This window comes from Aulostomus chinensis, chromosome 23 (assembly GCF_037954235.1).
Source record: "Aulostomus chinensis isolate RoL2024-O1b breed Wild chromosome 23, RoL_Achi_v1.0, whole genome shotgun sequence".
In the NCBI taxonomy this organism is placed as follows: domain Eukaryota; kingdom Metazoa; phylum Chordata; class Actinopteri; order Syngnathiformes; family Aulostomidae; genus Aulostomus; species Aulostomus chinensis.
In genome coordinates, this window is record NC_141342.1 from 12,969,079 (window position 1) to 12,984,090 (window position 15,012).

A 15,012-nucleotide genomic window follows, 5' to 3' on the forward strand; every position below is an offset into this window, starting at 1 on the left:
AAGAGAACTGATGGGTTAGACGGAGAAAGATCAGTACTTAACAATATAGAGGTGAACTAAAGGGTGAAAGAAGGTAATGGAGGAGACTGAGCGCTGGTGGTGTAATATTTCTTGTAAATGTAATGCAGTAAAAGATTGCCTCCATGTCCCTTTGGGCAACAACAATATGAATGCAGTCTGTGGTGGTTCAGTATGTGAATTCTGTTAAGAGGTCTTTGTATTTTTACAGTAAGTACACACCCAGACTTTCAATGTGGGTGCACACTGTCTACAACAGTTTCTTAGGGGGCATAAGTGATAATGACGACTATTGAATCATCATGTGAGTCCATTGACGATTCATTTGTCTAAGAAATGGCCCTAAAGTACTCACCTCCTACTCCAGATACACTCTATTAAAGGTCTCTGCACTCAGTCACAGTTGAGGGAATGTAACAGTCTTAATATGAATTTTAGCATCACATTACAATTAAATATAATCATTCCTGTTTTTCCCACAATGAAATGAATTAAAGCATGTATGGAGTGCTGTAGGGATAATGAATTTTTTGATGGTCAAACCAGGAGTTGGCCCCAAAGCATCTCTATCAGCCACTGTAGGTCTCTTGTATGAGAATGACAGAGGGAAGGAAGACACCAGAGAATGGCTGGCAAGGTTTGGGGTACCTTGGCTCACCTGTGGACAAGTGTGTGTCTCACACATCGTCTTCCGTGGTCACATAAAGTGTCACCAGCATCAGCGTTGCTGAAACACCCACCACCGCTGCCATGTCCCCTGCAGAACAAGCATCATCTTTGGCTACAACAGACAGCACAGAGAAAGATGCTCTGTCCCATCACAAACAGTTTGCAAGTCCCTGACAAGATCATAAGCCTGCAATTATACGTGGGTGAGAAGTAAGAGATCTTCAGTCTGCTGAGGAGGAAGATGAAGTCCTTGAAACAGGCTGCAGGCTGGAGGGCAAGAGAAAGATGAGCAGCGAGACATACAGCAAGTGCCTCGGCTGAGCCACGGTTGGTAGTATGGGTCATGGAGGTCATGTGTTGGGACTCTGAGATTGCACGGTTGGCCGTAGACGTCGGAGGCTGAATGAGCTTGGAGCTGGTGGAGGAGGAGGTTGGAGGAGTTGGCTGACCTCTCTGCAATACCTCCCTTTGAAACACCCCATCCCTTCCTATGAATAAACCCGCTAAGAAAGTGGTGCATCAATGAATTTGTCTGTGTTGGACTGTGGCTCGAATATCTCAGCGGCCACTCATGCGAACAACATCAAACTCAGCCTGTGCGTTGCAGTTCCCTCCGCTAAGTGCTGTGCTGAGCTTTGAGAGTCTGGGGTCTGAAATGACAGTTTGAACGACAGACTGAGCTTTTTGAGGTGACAGATGTTTCCTCTCTGTATGTGTATGGAGATCAAAGCAGTTAGAAATCAAAAGTGACGACAGGAATTGGGCACTGCATTGATTAAGGTGATTGTCAGAAATTGCCAGAGAGGTTTGTGACGTCGTAGCTGCCCTCAAACAACTATCGCTGCACTGGTCAAACGTCACATCTGTTGCACAGGGATGCTGAAACAACATTCCTGCATCATTGTGACAAACTTCTAGCTAAGAAATACATCAGCTCATGGTTTGGGTCCTTGAAAGGCAAACTTCTGACTTGAAATATCAAAAAAACAGGTAATAATGGGTGATACGTGGCATAAAGCATGCATGAGACAACTATTTTTGATGTATTGAAATTTGTTTGGTAGCAATATACTCGTGGTTTAATGGAGCTGGAGAGCAGAACATGCCGTCTTCATCTAAAAGTTCATCAGTAAATGATGTGCGGTCATGGAGGGAGAATGAAATCCTCTCCACAGCCTGTTGCTAAAATTAATAATAGGAGACGACATCCTCTCAAATAAAAGTACGAGTGTGCAGCATATCAGAGCAAAAAAATGTATTTGGAAAAATACACGTAAGGTTCCAGGGATTACTTTGATTCAACATGAGACAAATTATTTTTTGTGAGATGTGTGAACTTCAGGTTGTGTTAGAAATGGTAAATGGACTCAATTTTATATAGCGCTTTTCTACCTCAGCGGCACTCAAAGCGCTTTACAGTGTCGTCTCATTCACCCGTTCACACACACACTGATGGTGGAGGCTACCATGCAAGGCACCAACCTACTCATCAGGAGCATTTATGGGTCCAGTATCTTGCTCAAGGACACTTCGACATGGTCACTGGGGGTCGAGAATCGAACCAGCGACCCTTCGCTTGCTAGACGGCCACTCTACCCCTGAGCCATGCCGCCCAGATCACATCGCCGCGGTGAAGGTAGCAGTCTTGTTTTTGACCTTAAATTCCAAATTACATTCAAAATTAGTGGATTCTCATTCACTCACTTGGGCTACAAAGCACCAACCATTGCAAGAAGTGGTTTAGTTCGACCCTCCCTGCCCACATATGGACCACTTAAGCCAGAAAATGAATTTATAAGCGGAGAGTTTTCAAATTTGACCCCTTTGCTGTAGTGTGGCCTTAAGTCAGAATGATTCTCATTATATTCTCTTTGTTTGTGACTTACTCTGAAGACCATCCAAGAGAATGTCTCCCAGTGTAGTAAACATCTGCCTCCACTGAAGTAATTACTTTTGGCTCCTCACCAGAAGTGTTCATCTTTTTTCTGGTAACGGTTTTATATATATTTTTTATGAGCTGGGAATCATGTAGCCTTCATCCACCAGTGTCACTTTATCATCATACTGGTTTTATCGCCATGCATATCCAATAATCTCTAAAACATTTCCTTTGTTCTTAAGCGTGTCTATTCATTGACATGCGCTTTGCCCTCCATTTACCTCCATAAATTCAATTTATAACAGTTGCTGCTGAACATACAGTAAATAGCGTATCATTCAAGGGCAAGTAGATGGCAGTTGCAGAGGGAGAAGAGAGAGAGAGAGATGCCTATTCAGTTAAGTCCAGAAATTTCCTTCTGGTCTGGAAGTAAGCCTGAATTTTGAGGAATGGCCTACAGGGACCCCTGTTTGATATTTTATTCAACTAAAATGACCCTGTTTCTTGGTCTTGGAAGTTAAGAGATTGTGCCAAGAGCTATGGCCAAGACACAAGCCTGGACAGATGCTCACAACACGCACGCACAAACACACAGTGACAGCACTCTCCAACATATTCTCCTGAGTTACCTCCTTGCAATAAAGTGCCACAGGGATGACATATTTATGTAGGCCAACCAGGAAGTTAGCATTGCCGAGGGTTCTCTCAACCAAAAAGACACTGAGGTTTTTGGCAAACACAGTTTTTTGACTCACGTTTTGTTTTTTTCCTTTAAGTTAACCCTAACAAAGGAATACAAATTTCTAATAAGCTCTCTCATTTCCCCAACTGACATTAACATATTCAGTTTGAAGCAAAGTTGAAAATAGTTTGAATTTGCTTCCTAGCTGACGTTTGGCTAGCTGTTAAATTAGCTAAAATGACACTCACAAACGTAATGACTGTACCGATTCAATGTTTTATTCACAATTTTTATTTTTTTTTGGAGATATCGCAGATCGCTTCTATTCCCATTATCAACAATTTAGATTTTGAATGCAAAGCTACTTATTTTTTAGCTAACGTTAGCATTTTGAGTGATTACTTCCTCGTGCATTGACCTCTTTGCCTCTGCTGCTCTGGCAAAGATTCCCTGATATGCATGTGTTGTACTCACATTAGAAATCAAAACACCCCATTTTGTTACAAAACCAAAATGTAGCATCTCATAACTTGGAAAAATGTATATATTTACATAGTCAAGTCATGAATACTATCTAAATCTGGTCCTTATGTCTGTTTTTTTAACTTTATAGTCAGCCGTTAGAATTGAACAACAGCAATAAGGACACCTGAGCAAGTAGCTCATAAATACACACACTAAAACCTTCACACACACACTCATATTTCACAGAGTCTGACTCGTAACATTTTGACACAAACTCCTGATTCCAGCCAGTGTCTTTGTCTGGGCCCTTGACTCTGACTCTGTCTGTCTGTTTATTTGGTATTTTCTCCTCCCATAGTCCTTGAATTAGGTACTTTTTTTTAATATTAGTCGAGCTAAACAAGCTCATATTCCTTAAATGAATTACACACAAACATCTTCATTGAACAACCTGTGAGGAAAACCCCTTTCTGCTTGTTTGGACTGTGCTAAGTTCTTCAAAAGCTCTTTTCACCTTCTACTTTTCCTCTCTTTATAGGACTGGTGTGGGTTTGACTCTGCGCATTAATACTTACAATTTGTACATTAGTGCTGCACGTTTGTCTGTGGTTGTACACTGTAAATTTGACGGACCAGATGCAAGTGGAGAAAACAAGTTATAATCATGAATAAGTGACTGTTGCCATCTAGTGGCCGTAACAATTTTGAAAAAATCTGTATATGGAGGTGGAGGAAGCAGTTGCAGCAGAAGCCATACGTTGAGACACAAAACAGTACTTTTTTAAATTTGAAAACATGAACTTTTCCTTTAGTTTTTTTGTTCTCAAACATTCCGTGTATACTTATCATTTGATTTTCTTTTCATGAATGAGTAATCAAAAACAAAATGCAAAAAAAAAAGAAAATTGTTTGTTTTCAAATAAAAGAGATCAAATTGAAATATGAGCTGTTTTTCTTTTTAGTGGTGTTTATTTTTGGAAAATAACGGGACAAGATCCTTTTTTTTAAGTCTTTTGTATCTTCAAACAAATACCACATAATCATTTTTGTGTTGTTGTTTTTCAAAGCTCTTTCCTGAAAAGAAAATGGAATTAACAAAAGGTATAAAGACCCTCAACCGAACCAGACTGTACCGAAGCTCTGATATGCCATATTTTAAGCACTAGAGGAATTATATAAGAGTTGGAAGACTTGTTGGTTCGACTGCAGTTCTTCGAAACCATTGTTCCTGAACAAGTCTCGCAGCTAGACTTTCACTCCAGTTCATAAAACATGTTCAGTGTATCTCATCTTAAATACTAATCTTTTGATATTCCTTGAGAGTGTGTGCCGCACTCAGGTGAAGATCTGCCTGTATCAGCAGCATCCAGACGGGCCAGGGACCTGACGTGGCAGTGGATATAGATTGGTTTCATGCTTTTTGAACTGTAGCTTCTTTTTTTTCCCTAAACTTTAAGTAATTTTAATGTGAAAACTTCAGTTTATCGCTATTGACAGCAAGGGTAAAGGATTAGAAGCACATTTCCACTTACTTGGGCTTTATGGAGTGTGAGATGAATGTGCAAGGCAGAATGTATTATAGTGTGTTTCACTTAGTATTTATGTGTGTAAACAGGGTGTATAAGTTTTTTTGGGGGGGGTAATAAACATGGTTGGGAGATTGAAGTTGTACTCTGGATTTTAATGGAACGATTATCAGCAAGGACACACCAAATCAGATTGAAATTAAACCTCCCCTTTTGTCTAATAGTTTTTGGCTAACCAAAAGACTGGCATTTATATGTTAAATGCTTTGAAGAGCTGCACTGCCATATAGTAAGCTAAACTAGCATTGCTGAGCATAAATATTGAAGATAAGGGGATGTAGCTAGCCTGGCTTCAATTATAAAAATAAAATAAAAATAAATAAAAGCCCAAAGTAGTATTTTAGTTGTCATACACTAAGAAGTAGTCAGCACAATTCCAGATAAATATTAAAACCTTGGTAAAAATAGTGATGAGATGTGGAAGAGTTGAGAAAACAACAACTTGGCAGCCACTGAATGGTTAATGAGTAAACCAGCAACCAGCAGGAGACAGCCAAGGTTAGGAGGTCAGGGCGGGACTGCCGCCATTACCATCAAGGGTGTAGTGTCGTCAGTATTTATCTTATATTCTGTCCAGCAACAAAACTCGAGACGCGACTTTCGTCAAACAATGACACCGTTTGACAGTGGTTGATCATTCTGTCACTGCTTTCCCTATTTCCCGTGTAAAATGTCTTCAGAAACGTATTTTAGTGTACTGCTTGTTTGTAAAGTGAGATTGTTTGTTTGCTCTTGGCGGCCATCTTGGCAGCAAACGGCACGAGTGACGTAGCTGCACAGGCACGTGACAGGCCATCTCCTCACAGTGGTAGTCTATGCCACCTCACATGCTACGTGAAAAAATGAAAACGCGTAAACACGGCGCGCAAAATGTCCTTTAAAAATTGGGGGTCATTTATCCTACGAGATCACATTGGGTGGGAAACTCACTGAGGGCACCTAGTGGGCAGGTGAAGCATGGCAAAAATCAATCCAAAGAGTCACTATATAATTAAATTGATTGCCGTGAAATTTCAGTAAAAATAATGATGACAGTAATGATGTGTGCAAATGAGAGAAGCAATTCTGCGAGCGAAGTCTGAGCTGACTCGAGAACATTTTTTAATTAGGAAAAAGTTTGTGTCCAAGGTTTTTCAAAGTTTCTGATTAAAACTGCAACCTCAGTGTTCAGCTGGAGTCGCTGGAGCTGAAGATGTGTGTAGATTATGAGACTTGGAACATGTACATCTCTCCAGTGGGTCTGCCATTCAAAGACGCTGTGGCAGGTCATACTATATTCCTCTTTACGCTCTTCTCAGCTCTACCATGATGAATAGCCTCATGTTATTGTCAGATTTATATTTTATCCCCCGAACTTCTTCACAGTTCTCTTTGGGACTCAATTATGTCGTTTATTTCTCAACGGACTCCCAACACAATGGAGGTTAAAAAAAAAAAAAGAGTTATAAGTAACTTCTCAGCATATCTACCTTAGTGGTGCGTTCTAATCTGTCAAACAGCCAATGTGTTTGGTTTAAATTTGGTTAACTTTACTGCGCACTATCAGAATTTCTGCCAGACGTGTGCCACAAATGAACGGCAAAATTGTCGCTGATACATCAAGAAAATTCAAATGTTTGACTTTAATGAACTCGCACAGATTGATACCCCTTTAGCAACGTTTCGCAAAAATCACGCACATGAACACAATGAGATTTTCAAGCTTTCTTTTCTTTCTGGCACTTAGTAATACTTCTATGCTTCTGGAACTACACCATGTATGGTAACATCGCTTCAAGTTTGTTTTTTTTTACATCGTGTGTTTATTGGCGTTCATCTCGTAGCTCTGCTTCAGGTCCTTTTTCTTCTTTGGATTGAAGAGTAAATTTTCACCAGTGGCAAATGATTGAACTTTCATGCCCCGCTGTACAAATGCTATACGTGTTATACATTCATGGAAATGGCGTCTGGAAACTGCAAAGGCAAGAGACTTTTTTTTTTTTTTTTAAATCAATACCTTACAATTGAGACAACTTTTATTCAAATGAACTAAAATGCACTCCACCAGGCTGTGTTATGGCTTTATTTTGAGGCTATTAGTGCTGGGCCATAAAATGAAATAAAGCTGGTTGAGGGGAACCACAGAGTTTGGAAGTTTTCATCAATTACCCATGAACTCTCTACAAACTAGACGAAGAGTGCATCTATACGTCTGTGCTTGACAGTTTATGAAGGTTACTGCAATGAACGTTGCTCCGTCGACCAGTCTGCATCGACAGCGTTTCGTCGCCTTCCTAAAATAATCGCCTGAGTCATTTTTTTCAAGTTTTTCAGAAAACGCCAAAAACTGGAGACAAAAACATCATAAGGAATTGATAAAAGCAACGGCAACAACAACAACAAAAATTCTCAAAAAAATGACTTAGGCAATTATTTTGAGAAGGCAACGGTTTGCACTCGTCTGTTGTGAATCACACAGGTCGATTTTATTTAAATTGAATGTTAATCAAGGCCACATTACAGTTCATGCGCTCTTCCCATCTGTAAAATAACGGGGAATAAATACACAGAAGGTCACTTCTTAATGGCAAGATTACTCATGCACTCAGCCATTTGATTACATTCTTTATCTCAATTCATTGTATGTGATCTAACCACATTACACTAAATGTATTTTATATTTATTTATTTCCAATTTTGCTTCATTAAAAGTACACAAAATGTTAGCGGAGCGTCTGCTTTCGAGGATAATTAGCCATGCATTGCTTCTCAAAGGGTAGCACAAAGTTACTGGAAGAAGAAAAGGTCGGTTATTGATGGATTTGAATTAATTAAAATTTAACAACTAATGTGAAATAGAAATAAACCTCGTTGTTGTTCGGAGGATCAGGGGAAGAGTAATATAATAACTTTGACGCCCAACCACTGTTCAACTTGGACATAAATCTGAAAATATTTGGCCGTCTGTCAAAAAGTACACAAGCCTAGACCAAGGTCAGACTGCTGTGGGATCATGGGATACGTCTTCAGGGTGAGCCAACCATCCTGCTCCTTACGTTGAGATACTTCCCTCTCTTAACATTTACATATACACACCTTATAAATTATGTTTGGCTTATGTGTGAGCACTTTAGGAGTTTTAATTATGTGGCATGAAGAATACAATTACAGGTCAAGCAAAGTGAAATATAACAGCTATTGGGAATGGAGAATAAATTTGTTGTCTGCGTAAAGCAATCAGAACCCAATTTACAGACACACGACACAAATGCGAATGTAATATGTTCAGTTTACATTGCACACAGCTCTGGGTCTCTGCTATTACCGTCTGGTCTTGTTAGAGAAGAAATGTGAACCATAAATCAGCCTGGGGGCTGATTTAACTGGCTGTCCTCTAGCCTCTATTTGTTCCAGAATTGTGTATCAGTGTTTCTTCCTGCAAAGTCGTTAATTGGTGGGATGGAAATGCCTCTGACACAGCATTTAGTCCATGTGCCACAAAAGCTGACCATTCAAACCGATACTAATGAAATTTACATTTTTGTGGGGAAAAAAAAAACTTTGCCATTGGCACTGATACTAGAGAAAACAAATTCTGTATGACAGTGTTTAGTTTCCTTCTAACCCTTACGTGGTTCTTTTTGGGCAGCATTTAGTCGGTGTGTATTTCAAACTGTGCAGTGAGGCTAATATCAATGAATCTCTTTCAGGCAGGGTGGCAGCTGCTCTCAGCAGGCTGGCCCTGTGTTGTGCTTGAGGAAACACTTGCATGCACTTAACATTTTCATTGTAACCACTCAGATACGCTCTTCTATTCCAAATGCTTAAAGGCTGTAGCGACATGACATACATTAATGTCAGATGCACATTGGCTGCAGTAAGAGGCGTAATAGTTTTCTCTGTTGTCTTGTTTTTCTAACTCTGCCACACATTCTTGTTACCACAACGTACAGACTGGAGGGCAGTCTGGCTAAAGCTAGAATTAGCTTGTGTTGCTGCTCCTTGTATGACAGGGATACTTCAAGTGTTTTTTGCCTTTCAAGTATTAATGAATGGGGGCGCTGAGCTCACAAATTTGTTTTTTTTTATCCCTTCTGTTACTTCTTTTTTACTCCAGAAAGCAGAAAGAGCCAGCCACAAGTATTTAGCTTGAAGCTAATGGCGACTGACAGCTAACAACTTCTTTATGCTCCGTAATCCACAAACACTTTGATTTGAATGAAAAATGAACAAAGTATAACACTTCCATTTCAGTGCTGCTGTGAACAGATGCACACAAATACAAGCGACTGAATGCAACGGTGATACTGTGAATGAGCGCAAACGAGATTGCCGCTTGTTTTCAGCTCAAATTAAAGTGTTTATGGATTACTAACTGTACGCCTGGATTAAGATGTTGATTACACCAGACATTGTGCTTAAACATTTAGACAGATGTTTTGGGGCTTTTTTGACTCCTGGTTCGTTATTGCTGTCGTCAGCCATTAGTCACCGTTAGCTTCAAGCTAAGTATAAGGCTGGGTTTTTTTTTTTTGTGTGTGTGTACCTCTGATTCACAGGAAAGTGATGCAGGAGGGAAAAAAAGACTTTGTGAGCTCAAGACATGCATTTGTGAGTACTTGAAAAGAAAAATACATTTTTTTTGGGTGAGGTGTCTCAATCTGTTAAAGCAGCACTATACGATATCTTATTGTCAGTAAAGAAATCCATTTGGAATTCTTTTTTGTTGGAAAACATCTGTTTTGACAGAATCTGTCCTTGAAACATCTGTTTCGCAGTGTTTAAAGCCTCCTTTTAGTTCAGTTATTCTTTTTCATATTTTCTTTTTTATCAAACATCATACGTACTTGCACCCGCTTGCTAAATTATTTGACACAACTGCATAAAACTAATGCATGATACAACAGACCTGAAATAAATCCTCCTTTCATGGGGATTATAACACTCTGTTTTTATTGAATCTTTCTGAGAGAAGCGTTTTATTTTGATGATGATTTTGGGGACCGTAAAATAGGATGGACGAAATCTGACTTTAACACCCCTCAGTATATATGGCATCCCTTTCCAGTTTAAAGTAAAAGCGCAACATTGTAAGTAAAGCTAATATTTGACACTAATGAGTCAAGTTAACATTCATCACATATCAAAAGAAAGAGGACGGCACATTCATAAATGAAATGCCCAACAGCTTTGTCACAATGTGAGGGTGTGTTAAGGAAAGCTACTGTATATGCTCATGTTGCCATTAACTGCTATTCAATACACATTGCAATTATGATTTGATTGATGATTTAAGATGTAGACCCTGCAGACTTATTTTAATAGATTCACATAATCCATGATCATGTTTTACTGCAGCGAAATATAGAGTAGAAGTGATTAATCACGGTCTTCTCAATCTCATTCCATATCTCCCAAATTTTAATTAACAAATGCGCAAGTCACAGTTGTGCATTAGGACTGTGAGAGTGAATCTGTCTAAATGTGTTGGCCCTGCGACGGACTGGCGACCCGTCCAGGGTGAACCCCGCCTCTCGCCTGAAAGCCACTGGGATAGGCTCCAGCCCCCCCCCCCCCCCCGCGACACTTAACAGGAATAGGCGGAAGAAAATGGACGGATGGAATGGATTGGATGAATGGGAATAAAAACAAAGAACAAAAGAATGGCATGTGATATAAACAAGGGATGTCCTTGACTAAGATTTTAAATATTGATTGTTCTTGCTTGTGTAGACTGATAGTCAAATAATGTTCTTGTTTTTTTTCCCCTTATTGATCCATAATCTCATTTGCAAAATTGGCGTGCATTTTTTTTCAGTGCTTTAAATAAGAGCAGAGACAAACCAAATATATAACCAACTGTAAGATGAAAAGAGTTCCGTCTGGCTCCCAGTTGGACCCACTGTCCACCAGTACTGATACTGGGACATGGGCTCCGCTTGTTGTTTACACTCAGACATCCTGAGCCTCGTCGTCTCTCTCCGATCACCTTTGACCTCACATGAAACTCTCAAGAACTCCTCGGTCGCTTACTTCGTCCGTCCCCGTGCTCCTTCTTCGTCTGGCGTCTCAACGCAGACTCTAGCTAACTCACTAAAGCTAAGCTAGTCCCCACCCGCTTGCATATTCTCAGTTCTTAAACTGGCATCAGAAGTAAACTTGTAACGACGAGGCGGAAACATTATGGTGGACTCGTGAGGTTTATTAACAGAGCGGAACGATATCGAGCAGTCAGGCCGACATCAGCTCCGCTACAAACCCACAACGAAACTGACTGCATGAGTGGCAGCTGAATCGGGCTCCTTCCAACGATTGGTCTAATCTGCGTCTATTGTTTGTGGATAGAAGAGTTGGATGTACTCAGAATAAATTTCATCAACTTGGACACGGCTTTCTTGTAGATAACAATGACAACACAGTACAAATTTCTGTCTTTGTATTAAAGATATGCTTTGGCTCTCTGAAACTACATCCCAATGTGGGAAGCAATTCAATGTTATCTGGCTAAAAAAAACCACACACACACACACACACACACAGACGTTGCAACCACAGGGAGGAATCCATCCAGTCAATCCCTTTTATGTAAACAGGGATTTTTTTTTTTTTTGGACTGATCATTCAGAATGGCAACACTCAGGACAGGCACACATGTAATTTGTCAGAGTAAATGTATCTTCCTTACTGCAGAGGGAACGAAAAGTCCGAGTTGAAAGCTATCATTTCTGAAAGGCCCAAACTGCACCGAGCACCATGTGGCTTTGATGTGGTCTGAGCAGGCAGGCGACATGCACAAATCCCAGTAATCCTCCAAACTAAAGCTGTACTGCGCTGCTTGATCGTCACTGACACGCCCCCTACTGTGCCTCTCCGCCTACTAGGTGCAATTGTTCTCCATTCCCTTCAGGAGATATGACATCACTACAGGAAGCAAGCAGTGTTTATTAAGGATTCTGTTTCACAAACTGAAAGCTGCAGCAGGCAGTTATGCTTTCAGGTTTGGGAGAGAAATCATCTTGGGAGTCATAAAAGACAGAGTCCAGAGAGTGTTATTTTATGGACCCAGATGTGTTGAATAAATCATTTTCCCCAGACCTAATTAAACACTTACTGCCTAGCCCTGTTAAGCTATTAACATCTGCTCTACCAAATGAACTAGAAACTTCTAGATGGATTTAATGGTGGCAGGCAGAATGAATACAGTCCTGTACTTTTTAGGGGGGGGAGGGATTTTTTTTTTTCTCTCATTGTTCTGTCTTTCTATCCCACTTCCTGACTTTAGAATCAGATTGCAACATTTTGTTTGTTCTGAATCGAATAAAATTTATGCTGGGTCAAAAAAAGAAATGACTGATTCTCCGTTGTTAAAAAAAAAATTATATATATAAATATATATATATATATATATATATATATATATATATCACAATGGGCAATTTTTAAGACAGGCTTTTAGGGCAGTTTCACTAACTCCCCTCCCAAAGAATGTCTAGCGGTTGGTTTACATGGACATAGGCCCAACCTTCATTTTATTGGTTTATATTTTAACTTATTCCGCTCCTAATATCAAGCCAATAATATCAATTATTGGCTTCCCCAACAACTCTGGAGAATCGTCTCATTCACCCAACACGCTGATTAGCCTTCACTCAAAAAAAAAAAAAGCCTGTTCCTGTTCCATGACGAGCGAAATGAACTGTTGTCGTAATGAACACAATCGACTGAATTATTTCTTCTTCGTCCTTCTTCTCTGGACTTTTTCGCCTCGAAAGCGCAGCTTCTTTTGCTCAGAGTACATAGAGCTCAGTCTGCTCGGCTGATGCGCAGCTATCAGCCGGCCATTTAGCCTTTTACAATGTTAGCATTTTAAAAGCAGTCGCTTGGCGACGTCAGCCAGCAAAAGTTACAATGGTAACTCCAGGTTCTATGAGCGTGGGCATAAACCTTGGAGAGCCGGTGGGGGTTCATTGCTCCGTCTTCCTCCCACTGGTGAAGAAATAGAGAAGATATGAGGCGAGAAACCTGTTGTATTTGTGGATACGATAGCTGAGGTGTGATATTCAACATCTTGGTAAAATATGATGCAAATTTCTCATGAATTAGGGTTATTTTTACAAATTATCTTTTTTTTGTTGTTCTCTGAATGTGAATTAACACCATTTAGATTCTACTGATTTGTCCTTTTTCCTCCCCGTCTTTACATGGCCAATTACTTTTATTTTTAAACTGTTCTTGCCTCCGTTGCACCCCCTAGGTTAGCACATGCCTCCTGCTCAACATGGAGTGTCCGGTGTAGAGTTTCTAGCCATTTCCCCAGTTCCATTCCCCTGACTGACCAGAGGTGGCGCTAGAGCAACAGCCAGGACGTGTCTGTCTGGCTTCTCGCATAGCCTAGTCTGGTTAGACATGCCAAGCCAAACCAGAGGCGACACAAAGATTTGAAATGTTAGGGACGGATCTCTTCTTCTTTTTTCACGTCAGGTCTATTTTTCAATAGGACTGCAACGGAACCAACGCAGCCGCTTCAAAATCAAACGTTCTGGTGTATGTCGGACCCAAACTCATGTCCTGGTCTGGAGGACGCACAGATTCTCTGTCTTTATCTGACCTTTGTCTTTCCGACGGGCGGCGCTGTCAGTAAGTTCACTGTAAAACTACATGCTACGTGAAGAGCTCAGAGAAGAAAAGTGGCTGTAAAACTTCGGTTCTTAAAAGTCAACATATTACCTCTGCTCTCGTGAGTTCCGACACTGCTGAGCTCTTTTTAGGGCCTGAGCCAGAAGGTACTTCTGTTTTTTTTCTTCTTTTTTTTAGGCGAGCAAGTGACACCTTTCTGGATCAGTCATTTTTTTATCAAATTAACTATGTTCCCTCTCTCCTATGATGGCTCCAACCACCAGACTGCTGCTCCTGCCTCTGCAGCCACCTCCTTACGCTGCACTTTTTTTTTTTCTCACCCCATAATCAGATATTAAGTCTACGCCATCGACTAATTGTAGTGACTCAGCTAGCGTTAATAATCACTGAATGATAATTCCATTTGATCCATCTTGAGCTGTGCTGGGAAAGACAAACCTCTCTTGTACTGGTGGTTTGTCATGATTAGTTCAGGCCCACTGATCTTGGTTGCCATTCCCAGAGCTCAATAGGATTTGTTGTAATCCCGCACAGCAGAGCAGAGCAGATGGACACACAGGTAAGATCACAGTGGTATAGGGGCTGTAATTGGCCCGGTTCTCAGTCTGCTGCAAACCCCCCAGCCCCCCCAGCCCCTTTGACTGGTCATTTCAATCCCTTAATAATGTAATCTGATTTCAAATTAGAGTAAATCGGTTATTATTTGCAGAGATCGATCTGTAACCAAGAGGAGCATTTCATTTCCAATCCTCTCCACTCATTATACAGTTGACCAGGTTTGTTTTGCTGCTTCTACGTATCTGCAGACAATTAAGATGTCTGTGTGTGTGTGTGTGTGTGTGGGGGGGGGGGGGGGGCAGGTGTGCAGACAGGTGGGCTCACTGGCTCCACCCATCAGAGCTCAATTTTAACCATCAACTTAAAAAAATAAAGAAAAGTAACGACTGCAGGCGCCATCGTATCTCAGAGCAGATGTTCTTCTTACGGCGTTCACTCAAACCATCGAATTTGTATTTTTCTTTCGGCAAAAGAGGACAGCACCCCCCCCCCACACACACACACACACACACACACACACACAAACACAAACACACACC